Source organism: Amphiura filiformis, chromosome 8 (genome assembly GCF_039555335.1).
Source record: "Amphiura filiformis chromosome 8, Afil_fr2py, whole genome shotgun sequence".
Classification (NCBI taxonomy): Eukaryota; Metazoa; Echinodermata; class Ophiuroidea; order Amphilepidida; family Amphiuridae; genus Amphiura; species Amphiura filiformis.
The window spans coordinates 4,056,411-4,067,085 of NC_092635.1; positions in this window are offsets into that span (position 1 = coordinate 4,056,411).

A 10,675-nucleotide genomic window follows, 5' to 3' on the forward strand; every position below is an offset into this window, starting at 1 on the left:
TGTTATCCTTGATTAATGACAATAAAATTATTGTTTAGTAAAATATTGAAAAAATAAGTTGGTCATCGGATTTCGAACTCGAGTCCCCGGATTAGGAGTTCAATGCCTTAACCATTACACCACGAGACTCGGCTGCGAAATAGCGTGTCGATGTACAATATTTATTATATGAATTGATGTGTCGTCCGAAAAGAACAAAAGAATTGTGAAAAACTTGATTTTTTGGCGAATGGGGTTCGGAATTTGTATGTACGGTATTTCAGAAATTGCTAGGGTATAATTGGAAGTGAATCTGAAAAAGTAGTGTGAAGGTGATAACCAGGTAGACCTGTAGCAGTGTCTAAAAATTCTGGATCAGTATGATTTGCAACTAATTTTCGCTATGAACTACCGCGTGAAATGGAAGCAAAAATATTTGTTTATTACGAACAATGATTGACTGTAGGATTGGTGGCCCTTTTTGAATTAATGAGTTGTCAAGATATTACACCTGGGACAGTAAATAACATTTACTTCTTTTAATAGCCGCATTTTGTACCCAGCGAAAAATAACATCGAACAATAGATGTCAAGTGTTTTAATGTTAGCTGTAAATATAGTCTCGCGGGAGCATCTGTTATTAGTCTTCTTTATCAGTCTTTTTTTTTTTAAAACTTGCTGGTCACGGCTACCGCGTTACTCTAATATTTTTGCTTCCATTTCACGCGGTATTTCATAGCGAAAATTAGTGGCAAATCATACTGATCCAGAATTTTTAGACACTACTACAGGTCTACCTGGTTATCACCTTCACACTACTTTTTCAGATTCACTTCCAATTATACCCTAGCAATTTCTGAAATACCGTACATACAAATTCCGAACCCCATTCGCCAAAAAATCCAAGTTTTTCACAATTCTTTTGTTCTTTTCGGACGACACATCAATTCATATAATAAATATTGTACATCGACACGCTATTTCACAGCCGAGTCCCGTGGTCTAATGGTAAATGACTTAGACTCCTATTCCGGGGACTGGAGTTCGAAATCCGATGACCAACATATTTTTTTTTACAATCTTTTATTAAACAATTAATTTTCGTTCATCAAGGATAACATAATTTTAAACATCTGGTGCTATTGTGATATTATTTTTTTTATCAAAGCAAGATGTTTTATTCTCGGTGAAATTGTTTATTCAAATTACCCCCTAGAGACTGCAGGGCTTGAAGAATGAGGGAAATTAAAAACCACAAATCGCGAAAGACCGCCAACAACCGCCGCTCAATAGGGATGTCAAAGTAGATTGCCCCGCAGGGCAACAAAGAACCACAAACCGCGAAATATGGATATCCAACCAGTTTAAAAGACAAATTAGCCACCGATAGAGGCCAGGGCCTTAACAAGTAGAGAAATTTAAACCACAACCCGCGAAAGAACGCCAAAAAACGCCGCTCACTAGGGATATCCAACTAGATTGGCCCGCAGGGCTACAAAGAACCACAAACCGCGCAATTTGGATATCATACAAATTAAAACCACAAACTTCGAAAGACAACCAACAACCGCCGCTCAATAGAGACATCCAGCTAGATTGCCCCCGCAGGTCTTCAAAAACCACATACCGCGAAGAATGAGGGAAATTAAAACTACAAACCGCGAAAGACCGCCAACAACCGCCGCTTAATAGGGGAATCCAACTAGGGCTACAAAGAACTATCAACCGCGAAATTTGGATATCCAACTAGATTGCCCCGCATGGTTACAAAAACCACAATCATTAAAACATAATTATCTTGCTAAGTCGTGGCACTAAGACGCTTCCGTAGTATAAGCCTTGCTACATAGTTTCAATTTTAAGTAAATCTGACTGACTCTGTGTCTCGCTGGCATCGTCAACATTGGGTATGTGTTGTTCATATTTACATTTCTTAGTTGCCTTGAATAATTAAAGTATATTAAAATGTATGTATCCCTATTAACATTACAGTCACGCGGTAGCTGTGACCAGCAAGTTTTAAAAATAAACGGCTGATAAAGTTTTATTAAATTATTTACTGTCATAAATCAAGGATAACATCATTTCAAACATCTATTTTTCGTTTTATTCGTTTTATGGAGTACTTCGTAACCCGATGACTTTCCAAGCTTAGAGCTGCTTGGCTACATTCATAAAAAGAAAGAAAATCCACCAAAAAAACGTTGACAACGTAAGAAAGCAGCAAGTTTAAAAAGCCCCCACCTCGGCTCACTTTTTTAAACTTGGTCCCATTTTGAATATCAACAGCAAATCGGTGGTTTTAACGTTTAAACAACAGCATCATTGCCATTAACATGCCTATTATTTTGTTATTCGTTTAATTCAATCATTGGCCATGAACTTAATAATTATTATAAAAGAAAACATATATAGGATATTGGCCAAGAACAACATAATAACCTTTCTGATCGTTCCAGAATTATGCTAACAACTTAATATCGCATCGGCACATTAAAGATACATAACACTTCTGGAAATAATTTAAGTTGATAATTATGACAAAAATTAAATCAGTATCTTTTACAAATGGGACCAAGTTTCAAAAAGTGAGCCGAGGTGGGGGCTTTTTAAACTTGCTGCTTTCTTTACGTTGTCAACGTTTTTTTGGTGGATCTATATCACAACTAGCCGCATTAAAATCATCATCTTGTCGAAGTGGATTAAAGCAGAGGTGATCAAAGCTATTAGTGATATCAATATCTATTTGATCATGTTCAGCAATTGAATCAAAGCCTTGAATAGCATTATTGAAGTCATCATCATTATTGAAATGGTTGAATGGGAAACTAGTTCGAATGATACATTCCCTACAATTCCAGTAATTTGAAGCTGGGTCTTGTCTATCACTTCTAATGCATTCATCATGACCAAATGAGTTACATATTGTACAAGAAAAACTTATATCATTTATATTAATACAGTTGGAACAAATAATACAAAAATTATGTGCACTTGACATAATATATATAAGAAAATATAAATATAGGCTATTAAACACTATTGTTATCACCAAAAATATTACAAAAAAGAATAACAAAACAAACAAATAATGTAAACCAATTTGGACTAAAGTACTAATATAATCCAAAATAATATAATTTACAAAGATTATGGATGAGCAATCCAAGTGATGAAAAACGAAGGATTGCTCTAAGCTCACAATATCACAAAATCACAAAATAATTTAAATGTGACAAAGCTCTGGATACCTTGACATACATAAAACAGCATGACAATCATCAATCAATCCTGAAACCAATGTCAGTATGAGATAATATGACACAAATCAAATAATATAAAGATATAATTTTTCATCAACCATGCCAGAGGACCCCGTCATGGATACCATGATTGAAGAGGTCTGACCTACTAAAAACAGCTGGTCAAACTCCCCTCAATCATGATACACATGACTGAGTTCACTTGTAAACAAAATCAAAGCAATTAATAAACTAATGATAAATTAACATGAAGCAACATTTCATGAGTGAATTGAAACATGAAAACATAAGAGACCATGTCATACGAGGTAGTTATTTAAGGATGTTAATTAAACCACAACTTGTCAGGTAAACCAATGGCATTATGAGATAATATAACACAAATTAAATAATATAAAATAAACTTTTTTCATAAACCATGCCAGAGGACCCTGCCATGGATACCACGATTGAAGAGGTCTGATCTACTTAAAACAGCTGGTCAAACTCCCTCAATCATGATACACATGACTGAGTTCACTTGTAAACAAAATCCAGAAATTAATAAACTCATGATAAAATTGACAACATTTTATGAGTTGAAAGAAACATATGCATAAGATACCATGTCAAACAAGGTAGTTATATAAGGATGTAAAATAAACCACAACCTGTCAGGTAAACCAATGGCATTATGAGATAACATAACATAAATCAAATGATATAAAGATATAATTTTTCATAAACCAAGCCAGAGGACCATGTCATGGATACCACGATTGAAGAGGTCTGACCTACTTAAAACAGCTGGTCAAACTCCCCTCAATCATGATACACATGACTGAGTTCACTTATATTTATAATCAAGAAATTAATAAACAAATGATAAATTAACACGAACCAACATTTCATGAGTGAATTGAAACATGAAAGCATAAGAGACCATGTCAAACAAGGTAGTTATATAAGGATGTAAAATAAACCACAACTTGTCAGGTAAACCAATGGCATTATGAGATAACATAACATAAATCAAATAATATAAAATTATAATTTTTCATAAACCATGCCAGAGGACCCTGCCATGGATATCATGATTGAAGAGGTCTGACCTACTTAAAACAGCTGGTCAAACTCCCCTCAATCATGATACACATGACTGAGTTCACTTGTAAACAAAATCAAGAAATTCATAACTAATGATAAATTAACACGAACCAATATTTCATGAGTGAATAGAAACATAAAAGCTTCCGTGAAAAATGAATCAAGTGTCCAGGTAAAATGAAACAGTCAGACGATACTGTAATGAAAGTAACGGGCGCCTCTATAGGCCTGGCAAGTATGTGACCTAAACAGGAAATAGAATAAAATAAACCAATAAATCTTAAAGCTACATTTCGATGGCTCAAATTTATATACAGGGTAGCGTTTCTTGGTAGCGGCCATAAAGGACCCAATGCAAAAGATAACCAAATATGGAATTGACCTGGCCTAAATTTTGGGGGTAGAAATAAAGAAATCATACAAACCGTCGAGCGTCAGGCGAATCAGCAATCTCCAAGTTCTGGAACAGGTACGAACGAATGGACGAGCGAATCGAAGATCTAATCTGCACGGCACTTCGAATTGAACTGTTCGTTTAAATAACCTAGTTTGACTGTTTGAAACCTGTTATGAAACCTTTAACCTGATTACGTAACATTTAACCTTTGTTGAACCTTATTTCGGTTCATAACACCTCATTGTTTTATAACACCATTAATTTGTTGGTTTATAACACTTATTGTTTTTATTACCTGACACTAACACGAAGTAACTGACAACTGAGATTACGTACCGTAATACGGTTGTCGTATATATAATGTGAAAGATAAATATGTGAAATATACGCTTTTATTCGCCTTTTCAATTTCTACAGAGACTGACTGCACAAGAAGAGTTTTTGTCATAACACTAATGTATTATTGCCCAATTTTATAAATAAAAGGTCAATTCATGACTTTTAGAATTTTGGGGGAAGGCCGCTACCTTATTTCTTGTTGTTTTGTAAAGAAATAAGAACTTTCATAAATATCACTTAAATTGCATATTTGTGGGTCACTGCTTATCAGCTGAACATTACGGGATTATTTTGGCTTGTTTTTCAGCTTCAATCAGCTGATTCATATCACGTGAATCACATTCTAAAAATAACATACCAAAAGTGTATGCAAACAAGTCGCAAATTCTCTCAATCGAATGAGCACATAACAAGGGGAAAGTTGATATAAAAACTGACTTGCAATTCATGTGATAGTTATTTATTTATTTGGAATTGTTCATTGTTCTTTCTTTCTTTTGGGGAATCTTATTCTTTGTTTACTTTGGGAATGGGACAGGAGAGAACGACGGACTCGGTTTCTATGATAAACCATTCAGTAACCATGGGACTTGGGTGATCCCCGTGAGCAATTAACCTCGCAAGGCTCCGACCTAATTCGTACGAGCTAAAGGAGCCATTGCTTGAACCGGGTACCATTTGACAAAATGGCGAACTCTGTACACGATTCAGAAAGTTACCGAATGGATTTCCTGTGACTCTATCGCACAGGAAATACTTACAATATGATTAATTTGGAAAATGAAATAGATATAAAAATAGCCTAGTATAAAAAGATAATGTCCGTCGTTCTGATTCCTAAAAGAAGCTCTTGCCGAGTGGCTTATGACCCCGAAGCTCAGGGATTTGGGCATATCGAGTCAAGCTGGAATCCCGGAACGGTATTTTCTCCCCAGAGACCCCACCGGCGTAAACCGGCGGGACTGCAGCATCCATACCATTCCAAGACTCCCTCGAATCACCCAACAAGAGCTTGGGGATTAGGCCTACATGCTAAATTGCTAACCTCAAAGTTGGAAAATACAGTATATCAAAATTTGAGTGCAGACGATAAATTTCACGAGTTTGCTCTTTACACGTCTGCTCTGGTCGAAAGTAATTTGAACAGTGAACAATTTTCTTTCTTTTGAGAATGCCTCAAGCTGATTGGCCTAGAAAAATTGGAGGAATGACGTACTGAAAGCTGATTGGGCAATAATTTGTTATGACGTATTAAGTGTTTTTATGATTGAAAATTCCTGGTAATCCTAGTAATTAGTAATTCTTTAAATTGCTTTTATTTCTAACTATAATTTTACTAATTCTTCATTAATCTATAAAACTGACCTAGTTTCCAAAACTGGGGAGAAGCTGCTTTCTTATGAATATAATAATTTAATGTGAAACAAAGTATTACGAATTCGCACTGTTATTTGGGAAACCCCTCGCCGAATGTGAAGAAGTCACGACGACGAAAAGGACGAAAATGGCGTCTTTTCCAAAAGTAAACATTGAAATTTGGCAGAATTTTAAAACAATGGTTGCACCTCCAAAATTGGGCACCATATCAGCAGAAACCTGAATTGCTGAAGAATAAAAATATAGAAAATCTAAGAATTTGAACCATGTTTTATACTGGAAATGGACCAAAATGTCAGCCGATCCACGAGGTAAAATTGGCGTATTTTGTGCCGATAGAACCCCATTTTCCTTGGATCGGACTGTTTACGTGGACAATTTAGCTTCGTACATGCATGGAAATTAAATAAACGATGCGATTTTGGCATCAATTTGGGCCAGGAAGTCCTGACATTGCATGACGGAAATCCCAATAAACGAATACAATGCGACGACATAATAAATTAGGTAAGCTTAAAAATCTAGATTGAGGCCTACAGCTCCCCCCGTTTCAATACCATAACAGAGGGCACTGAACAGAGGAGCTCAGAGGGTGATATGCTCAAACCGAAAGCAGTATTAAAACCGAGAAAAGTCACAGTTTAATACCGAAAACTGGTGGTGATAGATAATAAAATAATGCGAAGTCATAAATATCTTTTGATAGCCTACAAGTTACACAAAAATTATATTCCTACATGTGAACCTCGAAATTGTCAGATGATGCAGATTTTTTAATGGGAAAAAATTAATGGCCGTACAATGTGTCAAAGGCTTCAACTTCAACTTTAATCGTATTTTTATCAACAAATGTGCACTTTCGATCATCATTCCCCCACAGGCTGAGTTTAAAAGATTACTGCTATAGGTATAAGTTACATAAGAAGCTATAAGATTGGTTTTACTGAAGTAAGTCACTTTGACGAAATTGGCAGCAAGAAACCAATCATTTTCTATGCTTGATAAAAACATTTGAATTTTTAAGATACTAATCATTTACTTTCCACAGAAATGTTGATTTTAGAAAATAATGGGAGGGTTAAAAAAGAAACTATTAATATGCCTATGTCAATAATTAAACACAATGCAAATACTAGTATCTAAATCTTCCTTGTTTGTTGTTGTTAACTACATGTACAATCGTTCTAAGCGTAAGAAATGGTAGTGAGACTTTTAGTGCACCTGTACGTACTTCAGTGATTTTGATAAGCAGGCGATCCGGAACATGGAAAGTCTTCATTACTTGCAACATTGCTTTTACCTTGCGTGCTAGCTCTTTGTATTGTGTGTGTATTATGAAGTGGCTGGGGTGCGGGTGGGCGTGGGTGTTGGGGATGGGTGTATATTTTGTCGATATTTACGATATTTTGACAAACAGGGGATGCAGCTTAGGGGGTGGGTGTGTGGGGTGAGTGCGGGGGGAGGTGTTTGTGTGGGGTGGGGTGGGTGGTGTGTGTGTATAATAACAATTCGTGAGTACACTTCAAGTGAAACATGGAGGGTGTGTGTTACGCAATTAACGAAAAAGTCGTCCAAATAATTTAATAATTCTAATATACAATATAAAGTTATTAAGATAATTTAGTTGATGAGGGCTTACCTTCGCTATAACCAAGCACTTTGAATATAATGGAATTACAAACAGAATTACTTTTTAAAAACAATAGGCTAGACTTACTACTTAATATTATTATTCAACCTGATACTAAATCTTTCCATCTCAGACCTAGGTCATATATCACGAAATAAAAGGTGTCGTGTATCTTAATGGTGCTCATTTTACATCAGTTTTTATTGTCGCTACAGTTTGTATGTTGCTTTTTTTAATCGGCGCGCTCCCACAACCAAAAGCCTTCTTCGATGATTCTCTATATCGGCTATTCGTCATATTATACAGAATCGGGTTGATGGTCGAATGGTGCTCATTTTACATCAGTTTTTATTGTCGCTACAGTTTGTATGTTGCTTTTTTTAATCGGCGCGCTCCCACAACCAAAAGCCTTCTTCGATGATTCTCTATATCGGCTATTCGTCATATTATACAGAATCGGGTTAATGGTCGAATGGTGCTCATTTTACATCAGTTTTTATTGTCGCTACAGTTTGTATGTTGCTTTTTTTAATCGGCGCGCTCCCACAACCAAAAGCCTTCTTCGATGATTCTCTATATCGGCTATTCGTCATATTATACAGAATCGGGTTGATGGTCGAATTCAACAGCATTGTTGTACGACCTCCCCATCCAATAATCAAATACACAGTTGGGTTTTGAATGAGATAGGTTTGGTCTGGATTGAAGTATTGATAAAAGAAGTCAAGGTTATAGATTTCAAATGGAACCAAACATATGAAAAATATGACTGCGTTGATAATGAGCATTCTTGCCACTTGGTTTCGGGCTTTTTCAATTGAAGCGGCGGCTGCATCTTTGCTATCTCCTCCTGCGACGTTTCTGTTGCTTAAAGTTTGTATAATACGAACCATCATGTATCCGCCTAATACAAGAGCTACGATGAATTGAACACAATCCATGAAAATAAGGACGCGATTCATGATATAAGCAATGGGATACGGATCACAAACTGGGATGACATCAACTTGGATACTACCTGTATCGTCGAGCCATTCTGCACAGTACGTCGTTAGATTGGAGTTGAAAGCTCCAAATGATCCCATAGCTAATGACATCAACCAAGTCAATACGGTCGTCTTAAGAGCTCTTCCCTTGCCCCGAATCATGCGATGCTTTAAGGGGTGACATATCGCCATGTATCGCTCAAACATTACTGTGGTGACGAAAAACACCGATGCGAAATAAGATCCATACCCGAGTACGGTCGTGATAATACAGCTAGCCGAGGTTCGAGATGAGTAATTAATCGTGAATCGCGGAGAGTTTATACCCGTTACGATATACTGGACTCCACAGGTAACTAAAAGAGCGACATCAGCAGCGGCTAGGTTACCAAGATAAAAGTTGGTCACAGTTTGCATTTCTTTGATTCGATAGATGACGAAGAAAAACGAGAAATTGACCAAAACACCGATGGTGGTAACAATAGGAAATATGGTTGTGAAAAAGAAAGCTTTCCCTGGCGAAGTTGCGAAGTACATGGAGATGTTTAATGGCAAGTACTTCTGGCACTGTGTCGAAATATCCTCTGAATCCATAATGACTGTTTCAGACACCGTTATACCTTTCGATTTGTCTCACGATGCTGGTTTTGGTAAACGATTACTTACGTATGTTGACTAACTTTCTTGCGGATGATGATAATGACTGATACAATGTTTCACCCACCCAAAGCAGTGATATCCTTTCGTCTGATTTTGAGGAGACACGAAAACCTTTACTCGTACATTTAAGGTTAATCAGTTTTTGATAACCATTCTGCCAAACAAATTTACTAGTTACTATCTTAGTTTCTATCTCAACGTTGAATAAAGACTTTTAATATTGAAAATCTTTGCTTTGCCAACAGCTGAACTGAATCAAATGTTATAATTTGCCGTCGTCACATGCGTTAAACAATAACGCTCTGCGTAGTGTCTTTTCTCGCAAAAAAATCGTTACTTTACACCAGGCTGCCTGATTTTGCATAGAGCGTTCTCGCATACGATGCATGTGCCAATCGCCGCCCGCGTGAATCAAACTGATTTTATTTTGGAGAACCAACAATAATAGAGCATGTCGTTTGTCAGTATCCAATGTTTAATGTGTCACGTGAAGCATCATGATTGGTTGTACTCTTTGTTATATGCCTTACAAGGAATGCAGCCGACCAATCAGACCTTATTTCATGTCCATCCGATATTTTGAACCACTGAGATGACTCAGATGAGTACCAATCCAGGTTCGTCAAAACGAATTCAATCAAGGACATTATTGTCTTATGGTTAGTATGGTTAGTATTCTAAGACTTTTATCTTATTAAATAAGAGTGCTCAGCCACCATTCCCACACACAAAAGCTTGGCAATCTTAAAATAATGTCTTTTTCATACGCAGCAGATTATTGTAGCTTTTGGAGATTTTAGGTTAGCACATTACATTTTTTAAACATTGTGATATTATCTAAATGTAAAATCATTAGGCCCTATGTATACATAATTATTGTATACATAGGGTATACATTATGGCCCTATGTATACATAATTATTGTCACTACACAGACGGTTTACCTTAGCTGTGTGCC